This window comes from Quercus robur, chromosome 8 (genome assembly GCF_932294415.1).
Source record: "Quercus robur chromosome 8, dhQueRobu3.1, whole genome shotgun sequence".
NCBI classification, from domain to species: domain Eukaryota; kingdom Viridiplantae; phylum Streptophyta; class Magnoliopsida; order Fagales; family Fagaceae; genus Quercus; species Quercus robur.
Genome location: NC_065541.1, coordinates 1,320,164 through 1,348,032, shown reverse-complemented (window position 1 = coordinate 1,348,032; position 27,869 = coordinate 1,320,164). Strand labels below are relative to the sequence as shown.

The 27,869-nt window shown below is 35.8% G+C and overlaps 2 pseudogenes; both read left to right on the top strand.

The window, feature by feature from the left end:
- Window positions 1–3,150: 3,150 nt before the first annotated feature.
- On the top strand, window positions 3,151–13,718 carry LOC126694021 (uncharacterized; annotated as a pseudogene).
- Window positions 13,719–15,530: 1,812 nt separating this feature from the next.
- LOC126694020 (tyrosine--tRNA ligase 1, cytoplasmic-like) lies at window positions 15,531–18,935 on the top strand (annotated as a pseudogene).
- The last annotated feature ends 8,934 nt before the right edge of the window (window positions 18,936–27,869 follow it).

The window sequence follows — 27,869 nt, the reverse complement described above, 5'->3', positions numbered from 1 at the left end:
GCCGGGGTTCAAGTCTCCAAGAGGGAGCTTAATACATATATACACTTAAATTAGGTTAGAGTAGAATTCTATCTTGTATAAAATAAAAATAAAAGACATGGTTTGTATTACTAAGTATTTTTTTTTGGTATTACTAAGTATTTTTTTTTTTGTATTATAAAATATTTAAATGCATGGGCAATAAGACTTTTTATTTTCTTATAAAAAAATAATTTTTATTTTTATTTTGTCTTATTAAATACTTTGGATAATATTATTCAGCTATTGCTAAAAATTAGTTTCAATTGAGGTGATAAATTTATTTTAACTTTAAGTATACTTATATTAATAAGACATATTTTATATAAAAAAAATATTGTAACAAGTGTGGGGCAGGTGGATTAACACAAAGTAGAGTTTTGTGTTGGGAAGGTAAGGGAAGGGATGGGGCAAGGCAATTTGCTTTGTCATGTGGGGCGGGATTTTCGTTGCTAAATAACTGTAATATGCTAAGTATTTCGTTAGTTGTCCTGTTACGAAACAATTTGTAATAATAGCATCTCGAGTTTCTTAAACTCGAGATTCAATTTAAAAATCGAGCTTTTAAGACTCGTTTTTGTTGTTTTTCAGTTGCTGACATGGCGAAAGTTTCCACTTGGATAGCGAGTTTATAAAAATCGATTTCCAAAATCGAGTTTTATAAACTCGCTTTCGCTTTAACGCTTTTTTTCCCTTCCCACTTAAAACAATCTACAGAGACCCGTTCAAAATCTCTCAATCTCAGACACCGCTCTCTCAAACTCTCTCAAGCTCTCTCAAACTCTCTCAAACTCTTCCCCTCACTGTGAAAATTTCAAAATCAACTCACTCTCAGACACTCCGCTCTCTCAAACTCGCCGTGCCGAAGGTGTTGCTCCCATTGACACTCAGCCACCGAAACTCAGTTCTGCTTCCACCAACAGTCAGGCACTCAAAGTCAGTACTGCTCCCATTGAACCACCGTGCGCCTAAGGTACTCTCTCTTTCTCCAACTTCAATCTTAGGTTTTGGAATTTCATGATGTTTCCTATTTCGTTTTTCAATTTCGGATCTTTCTGGGTTTTGGTGGTTCATGTCATTTCAGTGAATGCATGTATATTATTCTGTTTGGTTGTTTGGGAAATTAAATTTTTTTAACTGATTGAGCATTTGATTGGGTTTCATTACTGTAAAAAGTGTTAATATCTGGATTACATTGATATTTAATCTAGTTTGTTGGGGTTTCATTTGATTTGTTTGTGGGTTTTGTTTGATTTGTTTGTGGGTTTTGTTTGATTTGTTTGTGTATCTTGTTTCATGGTATTTTCACTGATTTGTTTTGGGTTTGTTTTAATTTTCTGATTGTATTTTCGTTTGTGGGTTTGTAAAGCAAATTATGGGTTTGATGAAATGGTTCTATGAACGGTGTATGAGTTGTGAAGTAATAAGTGAGAATATTCATTTGAAAAAAAAGAGAACTTACACCAGAAAAACAATGGAAGGAAATGGAGTCAACAAAACAATACATCTAAGAATTTTTTTTTATTGGGTTAAAAATACTCAAATCAAGCCAAGGAACAAAAGATAAAAAAATATTAGTTCAAAAAGAGGATTATACGTGTGTTTGGAGTGTTTGGACCAAGAGCGATTCTGTGTTTTGCATCTCAGGAAGAACCGGAACCTATGGATCTTATATAACATTGGTCCACAAATCTGTTTTCTGCAATTACATTTTTATTTTTAATTTATATTTACTTATCTGGGGGAAGGGAGGGAAAAAAAGAAGAAGAGGAGGAGGATTATAAAAAAGTCATTTTCAATTCTTAACCACCCAAAGGTTAGGAACCTCATGTGTAACTAAACATTAAGAAGTTGATGCATTGGGGTGATTGTGCAGAGGTAACACTAAGCTGAAATTAGAAGTTAGAAGTTGGTAGTATTATGATATGTACTTCCTGTGCTATGTTGGGATGCATGTCTTACAGGTATATGTGCAAATGTACAAGTGTTAAAGAAGTCAAGTGATAGGCTGTTACTAGTAGAAACAGTGATGTCAGCTGGTTGTTGTTAGAGGTGTTTGAGGTAGTCAGTTAGTTGTTACAGCTGATTAAGTAGTTAACAATTGATCTGCTCAATTGTATTGCTGTATTATGATCAATTGATGAATAAACCAGTTTTACCTTTTAGTCTTTCATTCTCTCTCTCACATCTTAGGAAGCAACGCTACCCTTGAATCTAGCCATCGCCTTAATTTTCATACTCTTTAACTACCCAATATCCAAGATCCTAACACCAAAGCTAGCAATGACAACTGGTGAGCTGCCTTCTCCATGAGAAGATAGGCATCTAAGGTAGTAGAAGATTTAAAATGTACAAGCATTATCTTTAGCATATACAGATCATAATTGATAAATTAAGAAATTTTTTAATAATCCCAGGAGAACACAAAGAACATTTAGTATGAGTGTGAAAACATGAAGTTAAAAGAGGCCACCGTAACATTATCAAGAAAGAATAAGTTGAGTACATCTATCTTTATAATGTTATAAGTGGCAGGAAACATGATACTCACACAGTCCATATATCTTCAACCAATTGATAAATAAGCATGCTAAAAGTTCATAACCAACACAAAGCAGAATTAATGAAAGTAGTCATTTTATTTGGTACAGAATTCAATTTCTTTTAATTGTAAAAGTTTACAAAATTATTCCAACTCCAAAAAATTCATTATGTTTTTTTCTAACTTACCAATTCTAATTTCTTTGATTGCGTAAACATCATCGATTTGCATGTTTTTTGGTATGATTGCGAACTTACCTTTTTTGAAGAAAATTCTATTTTACAGTAGCACTCCTTTGGCCCTACACTATTAATGATCTCACAGTTGCACTGTTTGCAGTATGGAGCCTTGGATTGATGAGGAGTTAGAGGGCTTGGACCCCGGTCCGCGTCAGAGGTCATTGTTGACACGACAGCCATATCATCGATCAGAGGCCATTTGGAATGGCGAGGTGAAATTTCTAGTTCTAACAACTGCTTTAATATTTACGTTGTCTTTGATTGTTAGTTAGCAAGTTCTTTCAATGTTGTATTTCTAGTTCTAACAACCGCTATAATTTTGATCGATTTTGTAGGACTCGGGCCCACTTACATGCCGTGGTCGCACTAAGGAGATGGCAAACGTTCAGATGCAAGATAATCGAGTCATTGATATTATCAAATTGCTAAGGCTAGAAGGATTGTTTAGAGCCCCTTCAAGAGAGATAGATAATTGCCTAATATCGGCCCTAGTTGAGCGATGGCGGCCGGAGACTCATACTTTCCATCTTCCACATGGTGAGATGACAATCACCCTACAAGATGTGGAGGTAATTTTCGGACTTCCTATAGACGGTGACGTCTTGGTTGGGCTGACTGCTGTGGTGGATGATGGGGGTTGGAGGCAATTGTGTACGGAGTTGCTGGGTTTTAGTCCGCCGAATGACAATAAAACATTGGTGGGGCAAAGAATTCTCATCAGCCGACTTGTTGAGGCCGTTGCAGCGCCATTGCCTCATGACGCAACGGAGATGCAGATACACCGGTATGCCCGGTGCTATATTTTAGCGCTAATAGGGGACAAACTTTTCATGGACAAGTTAGGAGATAGGGTGCATTTGATGTTCCTGGACTTCATGCGTAACCTTCGTGATCCGCCACAGTATAGTTGGGGTAGTGGTTGCTTGGCCTGGTTATATAGGGAGTTGTGTCGGGCAAGCGAGAAAGGGGCATCGCAGATTGGTGGGGCGTGCACCTTGGTCCAGTATTGGGCATGGGCAAGGTTGCCATTCTTGTGCCCGAGGATAGAGCCCCCACCTGGATGTGATTATGGCCCATGGCCATATGCTCCACTTGCATTTAAGTAAGTCTTTTCTTGATACCAAGTGTGTTTTGCAATGTACTCTTCTTAGTAACTAAATTGTATTATTGTTCTTATGTTATTTGCTTGCTTGTAATTGTAGGTGGGTGCGGGTGCCAAGCCCGAAGAGTAGACCATCCGGCATGGCCTTGGTCCACTATCGCGAGCTATTAGTTACAATGCAGCCAGAGCAGGTAATAATATTCAAAAAATTTGTTTGGTTATGATCATTTTCGTTAATAATATGATTGCTTCATCCTTTAACATATCTTTTGTTATAATTTTAGTTTTTTTACCCTTTATCTATGTATTTTCCCTTGTTTCACATTTGAAGATGCTATGATAATTTTTTTTTTTTTTTTTTTTTTTTTTTTTTCTATCGTAGATTGTGTGGCAGCCATACGAGGCACACTTCAGCCACCTTCCTGAGTTCTGCGTTGTAGGGAGGGATACGTGGACAGCAAGGGTGCCGCTTTTGTGTTTTTGCATAGTAGAGAGACACCACCCAGACCGTGTCCTTCGACAGTTTGGCTTGGCGCAGGAGCAGCCTGACCATGTTGTCTACAATGATAGGCTGCATAAAATCGACTTACGTGGGAAGGTGGAAAAGAATTGGAGGGAGGAGCATGGACCGTATATCATTTCTTGGGAAATGAGACGACAACAAGTTTGTCATGCACCTCCTCAGATTGGTGAGATGCCCCGCAATCATGCCTATTACGTCTGGTACCGTCCGGTCACTCGAAAGTATGTCGACCGCAACAACGCTAAATTAGATATTATGGTAATGTGTTCTACTTACATTTGATTGCCTACTTCGTTTTACTTGAGTACATGTATGAACATAGAATCAATTTCTATGAATTTCTCAGCAAATCTGGTTTGATTTGACTGACATGTAATGAAATAGTTTTTGATACATATAGTATTCTAATAGAACTGTTAGTTTTGAGTAGATTCATAAGTATTATATTATTCATTCATTAATTGATACATAAATGTCTCAAGTCTAATTGTACTGGTTCTTTCTCCGTTTCAGATTCAAAGCCATTTAGCGCTGTTGGCAATGCTTCCTGAAGGCAGCCAAGCTCACAACCACGTCCGGCGTGTCCTAAATAATGTGGTTGGCCTTGGTGGTGGTCCTGCAGTAAATGAGCATGCAAACAATGGGGATGAGACTGAACTAGCAGTTGTTGCAACCCCAAGCACAAGTGCAGCACCCGTAAGTACACCAACCCGTGGTCATCGTGCTACTACAAGCCCAAGCACAAGCGCAGCTAGGGGTCGTCTTCGGCCTGCTACAGCAACCCCAAGCACAAGTGCAGTTAGTGGCCGTGGTCGGCGTGCAACAACCCCTCGGGTTGTAACTACTCTTGAGATGCCTCCACCCATCCCGCAAGCATCTCCTCAGCCTGAGGTCCCTTCACCCATCCCATATGCATCTCCTCAGCCCGAGGTCCCTTCACCCAGCCCACCTTCGCAGCCCAATTTCGATGTCAGTATTGACCAAAATGTGACCCCTCCTATACTCCCCGAGACACCCTCATACCCACACACTGGCTCTAGTGCACCCACTCCTGGCCTCTACATAGAGCAGGATTACCCACCTACCGCATCCTCATCTGACCCTCTAGGACCTCCGGTTGGGATTGACACTGTAGAGCCACATACTGATGCACCGGACCTTAATCCCCCTCATCAGCCCTCACCCCCACGAGGTAGACCGCAACGCAGTAGAAGAGCACCCACCTGTGGGACAGGTGGACACAAAATAGGACACCGAGGCCCCGCTATGCTATGATAACTTTAATTTGAATGTAATAATATATTTTCTACTTCACTTTACTCTTACCATTATATCGAATATTGATTGCATGCATGTAATGGAATTTGCAGCACGATGATGACCCTAAGGTTGATGCCCCGCAGCCTCCTCCCCCACCCAAACATTACACGAGGGCTAAAAAACACAAAATTGGTGAACCTTGAGTAAGTGCCTTGAAAATTATGTTTCATACTTTACATATTAGAAACTTTAGGATTTTAATTGACTTTCAATACATTACCATTGTACTAAATGTTATTTTCCCTCATTTGATGATATATGCAAATTTCTATTTATGTGTTATTCCAGGGTGGAAGTTACATTTTTGAGTTTGAAAATTTCTTAGATCTTCAAGTTTGTCGAGAGTTTGTGGGTAAGTCTCAACTATTATGCACATTACTTATTTCAAGCTTCTTGACCTATAATTATGTGTTGTCAATCTAGTTCAAAGGTTTGGACATTCTGTTAGGTCAGTGTAGTGTAGTTGATATGGATCTTCCTCTTTGTAAATGCATTTGAAGAATAGCCATTTGCAACAGAGGGTTGTAGAATGTTAAGAAGAACATACCACTTTCTTTTTCTTATACATACTTTTTGTATTGCATTGTATTATTTGATATATTGATTATCTAATTATTCTATAAATACTTACCCTCTGCATTTGCTGGAAATTTGTTTATCCTGAAGATGTGGTGTGGTCCTTATGAACAGGAAATGCTCTTACAAAGTCCGGAGATGCTGCAAAAGCAAAGTCTGGAGACACTGCAAAAGCGAAGTCTGGAGCGGCTGTGAAAGCCGCTTATGATAGATCTACAGTTACTTATCCTGATGAACAACTCATCAGTTCAGCAGAAATGGAGCTTCGAATAAAGCTATTGAGAGAGAATAGGTTAAATGTTTTTTCTTATACAATTGTAATTAACATGCCTTCTTTAGTATGATGTATTTGGTAGTGGTCCACCTCTTGAGTTATAAGTTTAAGGCATCTTATATATTTTTTGTAGACGTATATCTCAATTCTAATTCAGCTTTAGTTGAATCGAGATCTACTCTTGCTTTGGTTTACGACAAATATGATGCTCAAGAAATAAGAAGTATGATAAGCATTGGTTAATTTTTGTGCTAAAGAAAGTTTGATTTGCATGTTTTAGGAATAATTCTATAAATCAGTTGAGGAAAATTACTGGATGCTTGCTGTTAAATGTGGTGATTTTCCTACACCTTATAGTTTTCTTACTTTCAGATTCTTAGTTACTGTTTGATGTCCCTGAACTTTTAACTTTCACAGTGAGCTGCAGAACCTTCATAAGAAATTTGTGCTTGGTAATATCTTGACAGAATCTGAGTTCTGGGCTACAAGGAAGGTAAGTTTTCTTTTTGAGTATGTATTTAATTATGCTGCCTTTTGCTTTATGTTTAATATTTGAACTTTGAGCTCAATTGGATTAGACCTTTCTGTAATTTACTAAATTTCCAGTGGAAGATCTTTACTACAACCTGTTGACTTGTTGAAAAGAATTCGTAACATTCAATGGAAGAGTTTGAATAAAAAGCTTTTGCTCTCTTGATATGTTTTTCTAACGTTTTCTGAACTTAAAATTTAATACAGAAGTTGCTTGATGGAGATAGTGGCACAAAGTCCAAACAACGGGTTGGTTTTAAAAGTTCAATGATTCTAGACATCAAACCCATGACTGATGGCCGGGTACATCAGATCTCTCTCTCTCTCTCTCTCTCTCTCTCTCTCTCTCTCTCTCTCTCTCTCTCTCTCTCTCTCTCTCTCTCTCTCTCTCTCTCTCTCTCTCTCTCTCTCTCTCATGTTTGTGATGACACTTGGGTGGTTGGGTGTGCATGTGTGTGCTTGCGTTACAATGTGAAGATCTTATAGATCTAGACAATTTTTTCCCATACATTGGTGTATTACGATTATTGCATTTTCTTTATTGCAAGAGTTAATGCTATTTTCCTTTGCAAGTTACATTTTGCTTGTGGTTTCATGCATGGGGACTAATTAATATTTTTCTTTCTTCTGTTGTGTTTCCAGACAAACAAGGTTACATTCAATTTGACACCAGAGATCAAATATCAGGCATGGTCCTTCTTTCTTTTTTTGGTTTTTGGTTTTTTTTGGGTGTTTGTTAGCAGTTGGTTTTTTTGAGACCTACCCACCATAAGATCTTTGACTAATGCCAAACATAGTTGGCAATCATTTGTGAAATGTGAATATATCTGGCTGAGTTTAAGATGTAAGCATGTGTTAAACATTGTCATTGGTCATTATATGCAGAAATAATTTGGAGAATAATTAAATACAAAGAAAGATAAGAAACAAACACTCCGATTGTGATTATAAACATGCACTGGCATTATAGTGATTTTTATTGGTTAGTCAACACACGCACCCCATGGGTCTTTAACACATGACCTCATCCTTTGTTTTTTAAAGGGTTTATTTGTTTCCATATGGATATTTTTGATAGTATCATTGTTCATGCTCAAATATTGAAATTTTGAGCTACAACTTCTTCATAGTTGCTTCTGCCATGGTCTAGATAAGACTTTGGGTAGTGGCAATTTGATATTCATGTGGCTTATTGATCATGAATTTTTTCTGCTTACTTTTCCTTAGTGTTAGTGGTTTACTTTTCTTTCAGATTTTTGCTCTAAAACCAGCTGTTCACCGGGCATTACTTAATCATGTTCCCAATAAGGTAGTGAGGGCATTGAAACAAATTCTTCTTTCACTTTAATTTTGAAGGAGGTTTACTTATGAAATTATATAAAATTTTTATTACCTATAAAAAAAAAAAAATTTTAATTTCTCATATTCTTTACTCAAAGTGTGTATTGGTGTTTTTTTCCCTTGACTTTTGTATTCCAGATGACAGAAAAGGATTTCTGGACAAAATATTTTAGAGCAGAATATCTCCATAGTACGAAAAAATGCTGTTGCAGCTGCAGCAGAGGCTGCTGAAGACGAGGAGCTAGCCATTTTTCTAAAGGATGATGACATATTGGCAAATGCAGCTCGGCAGAAGGTACTCTTTCTGAGAATTGGGGTTTCCCTTTTTTTCACGGGATACTCCTGCATTATTTTGTATGATTACTTGAGTACTTTTACTATTTTGTATTTTCTGTTTGCAGATTCGACGGGTTGATCCAACTCTTGATATGGAAGCTGACCAAGGAGATGATTACATGCACCTCCCAGTATGTGGGATTAGACCACTCTTGTAGTTTCTTTTGGTTGATATATTAAATTAATCTCTCTGTCTCTCCATCTTCTTTTCATTTTCTTGCTTTTATCCTTGGGAAGGGGGATTCAAATTTAGGCAAGTGTTTTATTTATTTATTTATTTTTGAGTCAAGAAAAGTTGACATAGAGATTTGCAAAGAAGTAATTACAAAACTCTGAAGTTACTAGTCAGTGTTGGGAAGGACTTTATACATTTAAGACTTCATTTTGAAGAGGTCTATGCAATTCTATTATTTGGAATACAAAGTTACTCTTTTATGCTAGTAGCTTTTGAACTCAAAAAATATTGTTGGAGAAACCATACTTCTTTAAATCCCTCTCCCCCCCACCCACAGAAAAAGAAAAAAGAAAAAAGAAAGGTGGTAAATGATTTCTTTTAAATGACAAGATTCACAGTTGTTTACTTTATCATTTCTGCATTCATGGAATTACTCAATGAGGGCATCCATTTAAAAGGTGGTTTTTTTGTTTGTCACTTCAAATTCACTGTGTAATTAGATTCCTGCTTGTTTATTGGCTTCTGTCACGATAACTTGCTTTGACAAATTTTTGAGGGAGCTAATTGGTGATTTGTGCTAAAAGTTGGAACATGTCAGCAGTTTTTACTTCTGTACTTGATATATGAACCATTACTTCTTCTAAGAGTAGAAAATAGCAAATGGGATAGTTTTTATTATCTGGTTAATTTTCCATGTTATTAGATAAAATCATCTACTTCTATAGTGGAAAATTTGTAGGTGTACATGTACATCCCTATGTATCTTATCTGGTTGTATATTGCAGGATCATGGAATTTTTCGTGATGGTAGGAAGGAAATAACTGATTCACAGCATGAGCAATTCAAGAGAACTTTCTTGCAAGATCTTAACCGACAAGGCGAAGTTGTTCTCGAAGGAAGAACTATTGGTAAGGATCTCTCTTGAATTTATTTATTTTGTTTCTCACCAAATTTCATTTTCTTCAGACAGTTATTTGATTTTATACTAGCTGAGTTTCCTTTTTATTTGTTAAATATAGGTAGATAACTTTGGTTTGTAACCTTAATGTAGATGTAGAGTTGGAAGATCCACGAACTGTAGCAGAAGCACTTGCGCAGTCAAGACAGGGTTAGCATGATTTATTTTTGTTTGTTAAAAAAATCCCACTTACTTCTAAATCAAGTCTTCTATAGAATTTGCACTTATTCTTGTACTATTGTGGTGAAGAATCTGCCGAGAATGCAAAGCAGGAGAGGATTGATAGAATTTCACGGATGACTGAGATGGAGGACCTTCAGGCATGGTATGATCACCCTCTTGCTCCACTTTGTATCAAGGTCGAACTTTGTATACATTGTACAATGCTTCTAAATTATTGTCATACAGATGTTTTATGCGTGCTTTTCCAAAATCAGGATCCTCGTGATAACTTTGATTCCCAACAACTTAAAACTTCTGATGATACACGAGCTGGATCAGAACAATTAAGATGTAGCCTGAGCTCTGAGGAAGCATATGGTTCTTTGAGGGGTTCAATATCACTGATAAAAGCAATGGGATTAAGTGATCCTGTAGTCAGACCTGAGGTTGCTGTTATGGTAATAGCATCTTTATTTTGTGCCAGCCTTAAGATATTAGATATATTATTACTTATCCCCAAAAACCCCGAAAAAGTGCTATGCTATCATATATATGTTGCATAATTTAAGTGTGTAATTTGTATGATTCAGGTCCTTAATGGATTGACCCAGAACATCTCAAGTACCAAATTTCAACTTGGGAAGAATGCTCAAGAGGGTATACTGAACAGCTTGACCAACACAACTAAAGAGGAACTACTACATGTGAGTAGATGTGTGTTTCTTAAAATAATATATAGCTTCTTCTAGAAAAATGTGGCTAAACACCATGGATATCTTATTTGTTGAAGAATTGATTAAGCCGGCTGTGTGCTAGAATCAATTCTTTTTTTGTGTTATGTTGAACTTATTAATTGTATATTCTATGAATTTTGGTTTTTCAGTGAGGTTAATATTAATAAGAAGAGTTTTTTTTTTTTTTTTTTGTTTCCAGCATTGGATATCCATTCAAGAATTACTGAGGCACTTTTGGTCTTCATATCCAATTACTACATCATATCTTTATGCTAAGGTAAGTGTTGTATTTGTTAACATGGACAAGAGTCATGTTAAACACATTTATTTATTTATGTTTGAGCATTTGTTTGTGGGCAAAAGAGTTATAGATAGTAAACTGTCAGCAAACCACTATAAGCATCTTGGTAAAGTGCATAACACCAATGTTAAGTAGATTAAGGTGAAGTCTAATGCAGTTTATGGGCTTGATGTTATCAAATTAAAGGTTGTGAGGAGTTACTGGATTATTTATCATGGTTTCAGATTTTTGATAAACTTTCTAAATCTATTATCTGAAATCTTGTTCTTGCTTTGAAATATTATAATGCCAAATCTTATGATAATTAACTATTAAATATTTTCTTAGAACTTCAAGTTCTATAAGTATTAGAAATGTCAATTTCATTGTGGCAAGGATAATACAAAACTGATATTGGAATAGAAGAATGAACTCTGTATGTCTTTTCAGTAGTATATTGTTTTAAGAACACTTACGAAAATATAATATATTGGTTTAAGAATGAAGAATACAGTCAAGAACTGTTGCCCTCAAATGTGAGTATATGACTTTGATTAAAATGAGGATATGTAATGCACAGCATTTGAATATGGATTTTCTGAAATTTTACTGCATGAGTTTCCTTTTATTTGATATTGTTGTCTTTTGATTGGATTGGTTCAGCAGGCCTATTGCCATATTCATTTAGTGATTAATGTGCAGGTGAGCAGAGTGAAGGATGCCATGTCAAAAATTTATCCACAGCTAGAGGTATCTTATAAAAAAAAATCTCTTTTATTTTATTTGTTCCACTCATGAGCTTTTGATTCTTCCAACCCCATCAACATATCTTCTTGATTATTGTCTTCAGTTCGCCGTTATTGTATATAGTCATTTTCACCAAATTTTTGATTTTCTAAAGCACTTGAATCCTTTTGGATATTTAAATTGCATTAATTTTGTCCATTTGTTGACTGCATCTGAATATTAAACAAAATTGGTTGATATTCTTGGTAGATATCAAAATAAGGTTAAGCAAGATAAGAATGGAGAGTTTCTGGATTTCCTTTTATCTCAAACTTTTCCCCTTTTATCTTATTTTGTTTGTAATATTAGTGTCTCAAAATTTTCCATCATAAAAACGGAGAGTTTATTGATTTCCTTGTCAAAGGTAACAAATGTGCTGCTCAGGAAGAACATTAACATGTGAAGGTGACTGGGTAACAGTTTGCAGCATGATATTAGTAGGATAAAGTAAACATGTGAAGATGAGCAACTTCCCATTGAACATGTATTTTCTTTATATCTGAAAACACTGGATGTTTTCCTTCTCTACCTCTTTTGTATTTTGTTGTGTATACATTGCTCCTACTGGGGCTCAAGTTTTGATAGTCACATCTTCTGTTCCATTGGAGTCACACAGAAGGCTTTGGTAACTACTGATTTGGATATTGTTTTAGTTAACATCATTTTTTTATATTCTTTTGTCAAATCCTAGGAAATAAAGGAATCAGTTCCTTCAGACACAAGACTCTGTATATGCTGTTTTGGTCTTCGGAATCTTGGGGCCATCTTTTATGGATGGTCTTGCTTGTTTTTTCCTGAAATTTCATTGAACCAAATCCATTTATGTTTAGGGTTTTGTTTAATCAACAACTAAGTCATCTAATCTGTATGTTGTTGAGTTTATGGCCATTTGATGGTCTGATTTGGAGTATGGAATAGGAAAAGAACAGGCATGTTTGTAATGGTATTGGAATCTTTCATTCTGGGCCTTCTAGCACATGAACATCTGAACCTCTTTGATATGTAGTAGCAAAGGGATTACATTTATATACATCCCTTGCCTTTTCATGTTGTTAGGATCTTTACCTCATTGGCTAATTGCAGGACAATTTTCCATGTGTTTTCTTTTTCAATCGATTTGTATTTCAATACTTCAAATGAGGTGTATTTTGTATTGGGTTCAAGAGGGTTCAAGGTGAAGTTAAAAGTGCATACCAAAGAATTTCGGTTGACCAAAAATTCAAAGCAGTTATGATTTGGGAAGGAAAAAACAATTGTTAAGTTTTCTTACCTTACGTGTTTTGGTCTTGTAATAGCCTTATCATGCAATTTTGTAGAATGTGCTACTACGTTTGTGTTAGTTATGCTCTTAAGCATTTGACATTTTAAGGTCGGTAACTTTTCTTCGCTAATGGTTTTATCTTGCACAGAAGAAGAGAATGGAGAAACCCAATCTGGACGAATTGTACCACGTATTTACCAGTTGTGCAGTCAAATTCATTGACTACGGCATGATGGGTGATGGTTCCAAGTCTGAAAACAAAAAAGAATTCAACACAAGTTGTTTAGGGAATTTCGCGAAGAATTTGGTCAGGAAGAGCCTGGGCGAAGGTGTAATGTTCCCTCCAAATCAACTACTTCCTGTTTTTATTGTAGGTTAAAGCTTAGTCATTGCTTTTCTTATTCTTTTTTATTGCAATATTACTGTGACTTTTTTGATTACAATATTATCAGACAACAACTGTGGAATTTGGATGAGTATGATCTTGTATACAAGAAATACAAATTGTGCAATTTGGATAAGTATCACGTATCAATTAATTATATTGCAGTGACCTCTATTTCGAAGCATACAATATATAGGCAAAGGAGAGTGATTGACCATTATATACATATTACTAATAGATTTGTAAAAAAAAATAAAAAATAAAAAATAAACTGCCACAGATTGAGAAAAATGGAACAATTTTTTTCTTTTTTGATAAGTAAGAAAGATATATATTAAAAGGTACCTCATGAAAACACAAGGCAGAACAGAGAATACAGAGAAGGAAACAAACAAAAAAGAGAGACAATGAGATAACTGAAACAAGAAAACAAACGGAGACAACAAAGAGCATATTAATTACAGAGAAGAGAACTACGGAACATAGGGATAGAATCACTAGAGGTGAGTCCCCAAGCCCTAGACCAATCAAAAAGAGAGCCACTAAAATAAGCGAGCAACTAGTCATCGGACTTGTCCCTATCCTCAAAAGTACGCCAATTACGCTCCCTCCAAATACACCACAATAGGCACACCGGAAGTAGATAAAAATGGAACAATTATTACTAAAGAATACACTAACTTCTACGGGTAAAAACCTAAAACGCAGGGGTTTTTTTTATTTAAATTTTTTTCCCTTTAAAGATAAAATTGTAAAATCATGGAGAAAATTGCTTCTAAATAATAGGCAAAATTTTAGGAATAAAAATACCGGGTAAAAACGTAAAAACGTTTTTTTTTCCTCTTCTCTTTAAAGTTTTAATTATAAAATCATACCCAAAATGGCTTCTAAATAATAGGCAAACTTTTAGGAATAAAATTACCTAAACATGGGTTTTTAATTTTTTTTTTTTGCTTGAAATTGTAAAAAAAATTATCAACGCAACGTTCAAGGATCACAATTGATTAACTGAAACAATAAAAGTACTGCATTTATTTTTTACCAAAACTCTATTGGATATTGTTATCCTTAAACATAGCAATTCATCCTTACCAATATTGCACAATCCAAAATCCTGAATCTCAACCGTGGAACATAATAACGAATGTTAAAAAATAATTGTAAAACACAAAGATAATTTAGGATTCTAAAATCCTAAAACATTTTATTTATTTATTTTATTTTTTATAATGGGAAACTGTGCTGGTTAGTAGGCCATTAGTAGAGAATCTGAAATCCTAAAATTTAGGATTCGTTTGTGGCTTGAATTGTAAAAAAAAAAAAAAAAAAAACAAACAAACAAAAATACTACAAAATTTTAGTCTTCCAGATATTGTATCTTAGGTGTTATTCCTTAGGTTATTTCCTTATGTGCAGTACAACTTTCTAGATGAGCGACTTGTCAATTGATTGGATTAGAGGATGTTTTTAATTTTGTAATCTTCATTTCTGTATGAGATCACTAACATAATTGGTGTAAGTGCTACAGTGGCTATTGCTTATTACTTTCTTCGTAACATAATTTTTATCCCATACTTATTGCATTATTATGTAATAACTAAATTATTTTGATTTTTCTTATTGCATGGAAGACCTATTGCATAAATTTGTTGTAAACTTTATTCCTTTAACTTCCCAAATGCAGGTCCTTTATGGGCTAGAATCTGCAGGTCTGTTATGGGCTGGACTATGCAGGTCCTTTAAATTTTATCAAATTTTTCCTTGTCGATGCATCTTCTGGCGCTCATGCATACGGTGCTAAAGCAAATGCATCTTCTGCATCGAATGTTGACGAGCGTCATCAAGAAATCTCAGTTCGTTCAGCAGTAGTCATAATTCCATTGATTATTGTGTGGACACACACACATATTCCTTGGAGTATTTTCAAGAAAATCCAAAGAGGATGTACAAGAGAAGAAGATGTTGCTGGAAAAGCTACAAGTCAGAATGAATGAAGCAGAAGCAAAGGCCAACAAGCTTAAAGTGTCATTGGAGAATCTATGTGGTATACTAACAAGGTTTTTACGAACTATATTTTGTTTTTATTATAAATAAATGTGAACAAGTTGACATCTGCTGGGTGTAGAGTGAAAATATGGATTATAGATTGGTTTGCCCAGCTAACCAATAAAATGGGAGGTCAGTTGAGGAAAATTGATGTTGTTGGGCGCTACCTCATTCAGATTTGGAAGGCCGTTGGGATGGATACTGATGGAGGGAAGGTCGAGTTTCTGCGGTCGTCGAACGAGATAAACCGAATCTTTCTATGTGAGTACTAGCCTCTTGTGATGGATATAGCACAAAGGAATACGGTTTCAAGGATAAAAACGTGAATTATGGTATGATGATTATTATTATTACTTTAATATGCTGGTGATGTAGTCGTTATTTTTACTTCTATTTTATTTTGCTGCAGGTGTGGTCACATTATGGGTCGAAGTGATGAGGACGAGTTCACTGCAGCACAAATTTTCTACCCACGCATGCAATGTGCTTATGTGTGGTCTTTATTTGTTTTGCTTACTGGTAATTTACAAACATGTTACCCAGTTTACAACAAGGTCAGGAGAAGATGTCGAAAAGTGATCCACTATCTTCAACTTTTATGGAAGATGACGAGGTAGGGTGCATGTATAGGGGTATCAAATTGCCATATAGGGGGCTACATAGTGTTTTCTTTATTAGTTGCGCATAGCATAATGATACTGAATTATAAACTAGGTTAACCTTAGATTTAGTCTGCCTCCATGTTGTAGGCGAAAGTAAATTTGAAGATAAAGAGAGCATACTGTTTAGTCCATATTGTGGAAGGGAATCCATGCTTGGAGTATGTGAAGTACCTCATTTTACCTTGGTTTAAAAAGTTTGTACTAGAGCGCAGTGCAAAGAATGGCGGTGACAAGTAAGTCATAAGGATTTTATTATGAAAGCTTTACTTATTTTATTTAGTTAATGGTACGACATCTGCCTTTTCACATGCATGTCAACCCTTGCATCTTGTTCAAAGTCCGTGCTCCTTAAGAATAGACCTATAGTTGCTTGCGCTATTTTTTCAAAATCATTTTCCATTGGGAATAGTAACTCAGATTGTTTTCTTGCAATGTAAGTTTTCTCTACAATCCAAGAGCTTCGAAAGCTTTGAAGAATTGGTTGCTTACTATGAAAGTGGAAAGCTACATCGAGCTGATATTAAACCAGCCTTGGCAAAGGCTTTCAATAAAATACTAGAGGTATGTTGTTTCCTGGATGCCATTTAGCTCTAATTAATGCCTCTTAGGTAAATTGGTAGGACCTTAATTTGATTGGCCCACATCCTTGAGGGTATGTTTGGAACTGCCCCATCCAAACATAGGGTGAATTTTTGGACACTATAAGGCTATTGCAAAGTATGCTCAAGGGACCCTATAAATCATCAAATTCCTTAACTCTGTGCTCTACCATCTTTGTTCTGTCTATTTGTAGTGTGTAAGAGAACACTTCAAGCATGACAATAATGCAAAAGATCTTTTGAAAAAAGTTAAGGTATGGTTGATTGGCTTTTAAAATTAATTTCTTTTAATAATGCGTTTTGAAAATGTTAATAGTGAGAATTAGCAGTTGCACATATAAATCGTGCCTTCAATCAAGCCTTGCTCTAGTGGTCTGAATTAGCAGTTGCACTAGTGGTCAAGCCTTGTTGCAATGACAAGTGCCTTTCACCAAAAGTAGTTGTGGGTTCAACCTTAACCACTGAAAAACCCCGCAAATATAACTAAGTTTTGTGCACTTAGTACTACGACGTTGCAGCCAGTTGTATTCCTTCATTGAGAAACATACTCGTTTTAGGCAAGTATTACATTCAATGTTTTGAAAAAAAAAACTATTATGACATACATATTCAAAATTTCAATTGCATTGGGTTTTGATTAGAATTATTGCTTTATTTGTAGGCACAGATATCACTGTTATATCAAATCGATGTCAGCATTGGAAGGTGAAGAGTCCAGGAAAAGAAGGCAGACCGCTTCTTCATCATGCAGGGCTTGTTCAAGCTTTATCAGATCATGTTCTACTTTTTCCTACGATAGATATTTCTCATCGTCTGATTGAGCTCTAACATACCCTTATGGAAGAAAAATGTCTTCAATGATTGGAATTATTTATAATAAAAACAAAATATGATTCGTAAAAACCTTGTTAGTATACCACATAGATTCTCCAATGACACTTTAAGCTTGTTGGCCTTTGCTTCTGCTTCATTCATTCTGACTTGTAGCTTTTCCAGCAACATCTTCTTCTCTTGTACCTCCTCTATGGATTTTCTAGAAAATACTCCAAGGAATATGTGTGTGTGTCCACACAATAATCAATGGAATTATGACTACTGTTGAACGAACTGAGATTTCTTGATGAAGCTCGTCAACATTCGATGCAGAAGATGCATTTGCTTCAGCACCGTATGCATGAGCGCCAGAAGATGCATCGACCAGGGAAAAATTGATAAAGACATAAATAATGTAAGTTGGATTTACATTTGATATCCATCTAAAGTGTGAACCTCCTTAAAATTCAGGATCCTTCGCTGAAAAGCAAGTGCTTTTCCCATTTCATAATCTCAAACAAGAACTTGCTTCTCAATATCACCCTGGAAGGTTGATTCCTAGACTTGAAGTTGTTACTTGTCATTTTTATGTCTAAGCAATAAGCATGCAAAATATATAAGAAACTTTTGTAGTACCAAACATGATTGTTACACATAAGTTGTCATGTGTTTTTTCCATAGTTTTGTTTCTATATATTTTTTGTTTAATGGTAAAACTAATTAGCTTGCATGAATATACAGATATATGCTGTCTCCATAACCATAAGGACATTGGTAAGCTAGGAGTATTTTGCATTTAAGTACTTTTTGTTTAGTTCATTTTCACTAGTGGTCTGGCTAAAGGTTTAATTCTTTCTTTTTGGTTTCAACTTTCTTATAATTCGTTAACGCAACCTTTTTGCAGCTTGGTTTCGTGCTTCTAGCTTTGATATGGGAAGATAAGTTCCCACCTTTCATGCTTCTTTTACCCGAGATACTGAATGATGGTATTATTTCAAAGAGCCTCTTGCAAATATTTATTTCTTTTTTCTATTACTTAGCTGGTATTCTTGGCCTCGTTTTCTTTGTAAAGAAAGTAAATAGTTTGCAAAAAATATACAATTAATTAAATTGATAAATATATGAATGATAGATTTTTGTTTTTGCATTATATGGGAAATGTGATAAAATTATGTTTGTGATTTGTATTAGGTACCATCATGACGATTTCAAAGGACCGAGTAAAGCCATCTCCAATGCCTGACAGTTGGAAGTTGAATGGGGGGATTTGAGACCAACATTGTAATTGCCACCTTATCTTGGTTTGGTTACCGTCTTAAAAGGGTGGATAACTTTCTTTTCCGTGCCATTTCTTAGTGTGATTGCAAATTTTGTATAGAGAGAACAATGTATTGAGACGTGGATATTTAAGCCTTCATTGGCAGGAATTTTATGTTTTGTATAGAGAGAACTATGTAGTTGACACATTTTTTGGATCAAAACCTTGTGTCTCATATTATTTGGAGTTAAGATCATTTCACTATAAAAGCACTCATTTGGTGTTATGGAGTGGAATAGTTTATTCAATGCAATGCATCTATAGGTTACAATGAGCATAAAAATTTTAAAATTTCATAATCGAAAATAGGGTATATGTGAATTTAAAATGATCAGTCATATGCAAAATATCTAAATATAACCTAGCAATAATGCTAGGTAGAAGGCATAACAATATAGGAGCCGGTGATTCCAATTAATCGAAGATTGAGTGCGGCAAAAGCTACTTCCATGAGGAGGACCATTTATGAAACGTGTATTTATTATATAATTTAGAGTTAATAGTATTGGCATTGGGGTTTGGGTAACACAGGAGCTCAATCAATTAAAGTTAAAAAGAAAAAGAAAAATAAAAAAATCCCAATGTACACATCTACTCCACATAAAAGGAGGCCAAGTGGTTAAAAACAAAATTACAAAACATAAACAGTTTTTCCCTTAAAAAGTTCTAAAAAGCTCATTTCTAGAGAAGAACAACAATTGTGACCTTTAAAAAAATTAAATACATAAAATAAAAAAATTTCAATCCCATGGAACTCGAGTCTATAAAACTCGCGAACCGACTGGAACTCGAGTTTCATAGACTCGAGTTCCACTGGAATTTTTTTTTTTTCCTACGTTGCTCTGTTTGCTCAGAGAGGTCCAATAGGGTAATCTGTTTTCTCCAGTGGAACTCGAGTTTCATAGACTCGAGTTCCACTGGAAAATTTTTTTTCTTCGTTTTGCTCTGTTTACTCAGAGAGGTCCAAGAGGGTTGCTCTGTTTTTCCCAGTGGAACTCGAGTTTCATAGACTCGAGTTCCTGTAGAAAATTTTTTCCCTTGATTTTTCTCTGTTTACTCAGAGAGGTCGAAGAGGGGTGCTCTGTTTTTTCCAGTGGAACTCGAGTTTCATAGACTCGAGTTCCAGTAGAAAATTTTTTCCCTTGGTTTTGCTCTGTTTACTCAGAGAGGTCCAAGAGGCTTGCTCTGTTTTGCTCTGTTTTTTCCAGTAGAACTCGAGTTTCATAGACTCGAGTTCTACGGAAATTTTTTTTTTTTTTGTTTTGCTCTGTTTTCCTCTGCTCATTCCAGGAATCATTCACTGGGGAATTTTTTGATTCTTTTTTCCTGGTTATGCAGACAAGCCAGAAACTGAAACGTGTGCATGCACCTGGTGAGAAGCAGAGATAAACAAACTACGAATATAATCCATAAGCACTCATTTAGAGGCAAAGAAGCTGAGAATGTAAATACACGTACATTACATCAAACAAAACTACTGAAACTTCTACGCTCTCTGTATAAACATGGTTTTACAATGCAAAATGCAGTTACATCGCAAGAAAAGGTATTCTCAATATCAACATTCTAAACGTGCCCAACCACGCTTAATTTGCAGTTCTAACCATACTATTGAAATCACAATCTTCATAGGCATACATTCAATAGAGATTTACAAGTACATTCAACAAAAACCAAAAAGTTCACATAGAGCCAATACAACGTAGTCACTTTTCCTAACATCGGCTGTCCACACAACAAAAACATCGTCCTTGGAAGCATGCCTGAAAAACGTAGAATAATCACATTAGGGGAAAAGATAGTAAACATTAGGTCAACATGGAATGAACAACAAATATTTAACCGATGCATAAGTATTTGCCATCTACTTACCTAGTGTGGAACATGACCGCTTGTGGAAGCGCCACGGGACTGCGGACATTTTCTGCGGTTATGCCCGGAAGCATGACACAGTCCACATGTCTGCTTGGACTGACTCTCTATCAAATCTGCATCCTCCCTCCGCCATCCCGGTTCTCGATCCTTATTCCTCACTCCATCCATCTCATTCCTTATTCTCGACTTCACTGGTCGACCTTTGGCCCGCAACAATGCTGGATTAGGCAACCACTTTGGCCCTATGGGATCCCTCCACAAGGCCGGAGACTTAGGAACCACAAATGCATGCTCATAAGTGTTAATGGCATTGTTCAAACCATAACACGGGTGAATATATGTGGTCGAATCAATATTTAAATAGTCACATACTCTGATTGCATGTGAACACGGGATCCCTATGTTTTGCCATTTCCCACAACTGCATGTTCTTTCCTGTAACCGAACTTCATAACTGTGGTTTCCCCCTCCTGCACTACACGTGTTGAGTTGGGTAACTATTTGAAATATCAGCTCTTCATTGCTAAATGGCTTGAGATAATGTTTCTCAGATTTACTCTTATTCTCATCCCACTTGGAAAAGGCATATTTACTCCATTTCTTACCTTCTGAGAACTCAAAAAGGTATTCTTTGTGACGGTCATGGAAATAACTGACAAGTTTGTTCCAAGTGAACTCAACCAACGCGGCAATAGGAAGGCCCCGTGCACCTTTCAATACACCATTGAAGCACTCTGATATATTGGTTGTCATTGCCCCAAAACGTCTCCCACCATCATGTGACTGGGTCCACATATCCACAGACTCGCCCATTAGGTATGTGTATGGAAGATAATCTTGATTCTTTTCCTTGCCATCCGTCCCAGTCAACTTCTTCTTATTTCTAATGGCCTCAATTTCCGCCTGCTTAATGGTCTCCATTATGGAGGTAAATTTCACTGCCTGACTAGCATATCCGGCTTTCAACGCCGCTGACTTCAGAGTCGAGTTCTGAAAATGTGTGTTAAAATTGCTAGCAACATGTCGAAGGCAATATCTATGAAATACCAGTGCTCTTCCATCATCCCTTCTAGGCCAGTTTGCAATGGCGTTTTTGATACTGAGATGTCGGTCAGAAATTATGCAAATGCCTTCGTTAGGTATCACGCGGCCAATCGCATCTCTGAGACATTGTAAAAACCACCTCCAACTAGACCCTGACTCAGAATCCACAATAGCAAAGGCAAGAGGGAATACCTTGTTGTTAGCGTCGGTTGCCATTGCAACTAGACATGGCAAAACGGGCGGGTCGGGTCGGGTTCGGGTCGGGTCAATCGGGTCACGGGTCAAACGGGTCACGGGTCAAAAACGGGTCATTTTAAGCGGGTTGAAATCGGGTTCGGGTCAATCGGGTTGCGGGTCGGGTCGGGTTGGGTCGGGTTGACCCGTATTTTTCACATGAAATTTTTTATTTTTTTTTATTTTTTATTTTTTAATTTTTTTATAAAGAAAACAATATGTATTTGCCATTTGGATAGTTATGCAACATATTACTTGATGTAAAATGCATTATTTTGCATTCACTACTTATATCAAGAACAAACTCAGTTAAACTTATTAACATTTATTCAATAATTTTAAAATTATACAAATCCTAACATTGCTATCTAAAACAAAACAACACAAAGATAAGTAAAACAAATATACAAGTTTTATTTTTACACAATATCAACATTCCAAAAAAAAAAAAATACAAATGACTTATTGGATAACTCATTTGATAAAGAATAAAAACATATAAGAAAGTTACAATTTTAAAAATTAATTTTATAATCTATTATCAATTGTGGTTGACACTCTATTTCAATTTGAGATATACATTAAAGTTTGATTGCTTACTTATTTATACCTAGTCTTTTTTATGAAGATCATATCATTGTTAAGCAGCACACACTTTAGGAAATATCATAATTTATTTTGAAAAGCCGTTTATTTTGAACATAAATTGTTAAAAAATAGATCTAAGCATTCATAATTTATGCTAATTTGATACTTTGGCTTTACTATTTTCACACTCGTGAATGTGTCTCACACATATCTACAATTTTAAATCTGTTTTTAACTTTACTGTAACCAGATTATCTTGGCATGTACTTTGCTATTTGATATCTAAAAATCTTTACTCATTACAGAATGCTCAACCATTTATTTTTCAATTAATTTGCATACAGTTATGTAAATGTATCAATTGTTTCCTTAAAGCTCACAATAAACAATTAAACCAATATTGTCTTAATTTCACTATTTTTTTTACCCAAAAAAAAAAGTTTTAAAAAAATGGTTCGGGTTCGGGTATGGTCGGGTTGACCCGCACAAAACACGGGTCGGGTCACGGGTCAACCCGTTTTTGCTTCGGGTCAAAAAAATCGGGTTCGGGTCGGGTATTTTTCGGGTCGGGTCGGGTCGGGTCAGAAAATTCTGACCCGTTTTGCCATGTCTAATTGCAACCAACAACTTTCCCTGATATTTACCATATAGATGGGTCCCATCAATACTGATAACCGGCTTGCAATATTTGAATCCATCAATGCTTGGACCGAAAGACCAAAACACATAATTCAAAAATACTGTGTCATCTTCACCGGTGGATGTGGTACGATAGAACACCTGGGTAGTTGGATCCTGATCAATATATGCCATTAGCAACTTTTGCAACCTTTGATAAGACTCTTCCCAATTCCCAAACATCTTCCCAATCGCCTTTTGTTTCGCATCCCACACCTTGTAGTAAGAAGGCTTTTGTCCCTCATATTTCGACTCTATCATAGATCTGAGATGCTTAATTGGGGTAGTGTGATCCTCACATAACTTCTTAAGGATGTCATCTGCAATAAATTTACAACTCATCATTCTACCATCATTTCGCACCCCAGTTCGTATACACGTGTGAGGACCTTTGTACACGGTGACCATCCATAGATTGTGGAACTTGGGCTTCATGACTACGCAGACATACCACATGCATGACTCATCAACGCATTTCGCACAAAGTTTTGTCGTACTTGACCTACTGATCATAAAATGTTTGTTTTCCTTGAGGGCACACTTTGTTAATACGCGTTGCACCTCTATTTTATTGGCAAAAGTCAAGCCTTTGCACAAATTCATCCCCTCTCTCCAACTAGACACAAATGGTGTCTCAATATGTGAAGGATCAACCAAATTTTCCCAAGTATTTTCAGAAAATGACAAGGCAGGTGGTGAGTACACAGGGATTGCGTCTGTAATGTTTTGGACACTAAGAACATTGTATGCATCAGGTTGACTACCGTCCAATGTCTCATCGTCATCAATGTCCCTCTCAAAATCCCTAAAGTCCCCTTGTTCAATCCTGTCTTCAATCTCATCTCTATCGCCAAAATCTTCACCATTAATGGCAATATTTTCATCAACATAGTCATCATCATCATCCTCATCCTCGTCCTCATCATCATAATCATCATCATTCTCATCCTCATCCTCATCATCATCATCATCGGCATGAACATCTTCATCGGCATAAACATCTTCATCGGCATGAACATCAGCATGCTCTACATGTGTAAAATACTGGTATTGAGCATCTGGAACTGTAACTTGTAAACTTGTTTGTGTTTGTTGGATTTCCTCAATACCAACTTCTGCACGTGGCTCCAACTGTATGTACAACTCAATGTTAGTTACTTCAGGTATTCTCTCCAACTTGTCAAACATGATCTTCACATGTTTGTCTGCTTCTATCGCCATGTACTTGTAATTAATCCGGTGCTTCAGGATTTCATTTGGCATGCGATAAGTAATGTGTATGTTGTGCACAGCAGGGTTCTCACACAACTCTTCCATAACCATCATCTTCAATTCATCAAGGGTCTTCAACCTACGATCAATTTGGGTATAATAGGTCTTTATACCCGGCCCTTCAAATGGCAATCCCTTGTTTGCATTGGCATTCTTCAACGGACCACCGTGGTATATGATTATATCAATTTCAGGCATTGTGAACCTGTTACAGTCAAGTTACTATGTTAGTTAACAAACATTTTCAAGTTCCCTGATCTAAAAGAAACTTTTTAGTAGGTCTTTAACTTTCTAATAAAAAGATGCGGCCGAGAAACTTTTATAAGTTGCTTTTCATCATACATACAAACTGAACATTTTTTCGTGCCATTTCTTAGTGTAGTACGACTATATTTAACAATTGAACATATACAAATCCATCTATCCTTCCTATATACAAGAGGCTAATTACAGCAACATGGTATGAGAGGTAAACACATGTAAAGCAAAAGATAATTGCAAACGCAATTTTTTTTAACACATACAAAATTGCAAAAGATAATGGGGGACTAAATAATTGCAAAAGATATATCATATAATTTTGTAACACAAACACAGCCACATTTTTTGGTAACACATACAAACCCCCCCCCCCCCCCCCCAAACAAAAAAGAATCGAGACCTTTTCAGTATTTGCAACATATTTCATGCTTAAGACATTAGTATCAACTGAAATCTCAATCAACTATTTTATTAGATTCCAAGACTACCTTTAATAACGACATCAGAGTGGACCTTTTAGCCTAATGAACACACGATACACACTCATTACAAATTAAATCTGCTTCAACATTGTCACTGTTCTCAACAAAAGCCCCTTCAAAAATGAATAAGAGAACCTCAGCTCCATAATATTTTGTTCACACATACACATCTATATTAACCTGTACTAATCTATACTAACCTGTACTAATCTATACTAACCTATACACATCTATACACATCTAACTTATATTAACCTGTACTAACCTATACACATCTACTGCTTGGCTCAAAAGGTAAATCAAGCTACTTGACATTGGCTTGGAAAAAGGAACCATTCAAATAACCTGTTGCTTTGGCTCAAAAGCTAAACAATCCAATCCTGAAAAAATTTCTACTTGCCTAGATGTTTTATGTCTTCAAAGTTCAAGCTAGTTGAGCTCTCAATAAGAAATTGTTCAATAACTCATTTTTCTTGTTCTTCTTTTCCTATTTTTCTTGATCGTTGTACTTTTGTTTCCTGATTTGTGCCCCCATAGTACATCCCTAATGTACTCGGTTTGGCACTTTTTCTATTATTAATAATATTCTTACGTTCCTTATAAAAAAAGAAATTGTTCAATAACGTTCTTCAAACAAAACCAATTTAACCCACCTACTAGGCTCGTTTCCAATACTACCTTTGTAGGTATAGCAGTCAACTACAAATAATAATACATGCCCTCTCAATGATGAATAATCAAATGTATAGTAAATATACTTTTGATTGGTAGCATTATGTATGCGTATACAAGTTATTTTTTTTATTAATTGAAGTTTTATTACTTAATGAAGCACATAATTGAAACAAAAAGTGCACGAACCTTTTCTCTTGCTTGGGGTTGAGTCTGGCTGGTTTATTATGTTTTTGGTTTGTCGGGATGCCTTCTTCTTTAGTTGTATTTGATATGGTTTAAAAGGAGTCTATTGATGTTTGATGAAAGAAAATCCTTGCTTAATGATGATAACATGCCTAAATCAATTACCTTAAATAAATTAAATGGTTTAAATTATTTAGTTTGGACACACACTATGATTTGAAGCAACATAAGCGATATTGAGAGGAATATATGATTACTACATTACTGTCTGGCTTAGATTCTGATCTACATGGTTTTAAAGAGCAGATTCTTTCTAGTGAAACCCTCACTTCAGCTGCCAATGTTAATTCTCATTATTGTGCTCATGCTTAGGCCAAGGTTCTATTGAGACAACCATAGTCTTTTGCTTTAGTTTCTAGCATTGGAGGTTGTAATAGCTTCTAGTGGTAATGGTTGTAATGGTGGATGTGGTGACAACAAGTGATCATTTGGTGGTATGAATTGTACTAAACGTTATTGTTGGGTGAAATACAACAAGACAGAGTACGTGCATCAGGTTATAGATGGTATTAAACAATCACAGTTTACTTCTGTTCTAGTTGGCAGATTTGATCAAGAAGAATTAATGCAGGGAAACACCTCAAAAAGAATAAAGTCAATGAGAACAGAATTTTTTTTATTTCACCAAAATGGCTAATGCAAAAACATATTTTTATCAAGATGGTTAAGATTAATCACATGAATTAGTAATAAATCAAAGAAAATATAACAAATAATATATAGCTCAAATGACATGCAAGCCAATAAAAACATGGAATTGAAATCAACAACAAAAAGATACTACAAGAAGAACATCTTATATTAGGAAAAAACATGGAGTCATTGGAAAACCCATAAAGTCATTGGGAAGTTCTCTTAGTGGCAAAACCCATACACAACTAATACCCAACTACAATAACAATCAAATCAAAAAACCCATACCTGAAATATGAAATTCTTGAGAGGGAAGAGCAGTGAGAGAGGCAATGTGGTGAGTGAGAGTGAGAGGTGTGAGAGTTAGTGAGGCTGAGTGTATGGGTGAGAGTTGAGGATGCTCTGTTTTTGGGTGAGAGTTTGAAGATACTGAGTGTGGACTGAATAATCTATTCCCAGGAACACGTTCTGAAAACTACTGCTATCTGTTTTTTACTGTGGACGGAATGGAGTAGTAAAATAGTTCCACCAGAACTCGAGTCTTATAGACTCGAGTTCTGTTCAAAGTTAAGTACATTGTTTGGATAAGTAAATCTCGAGTCTTATAGACTCGGTTTGCGCTAGGAAAAACTCGAGTCTATAAGACTCGAGATCCGTTGAAATTATTATTATTCCTATAATTAAATCTTGAGTCTTATAGACTCGGTTTGTGCCAAGCGAAACTCGAGTCTTAAAGACTCGAGATCCGCGTGGCAATTTTTGCCACCTCAGCAGTGCAGAACTAATGGAAAGCGATTTTATGAGACTCGGTTTTTAAGTTGAATCTCGAGTTTCAAAACTCGAGATGTTAGTTTTCTAAATTGTTTGAAAACGTGCCTAACTAACTATTTTGAATGGTTGAA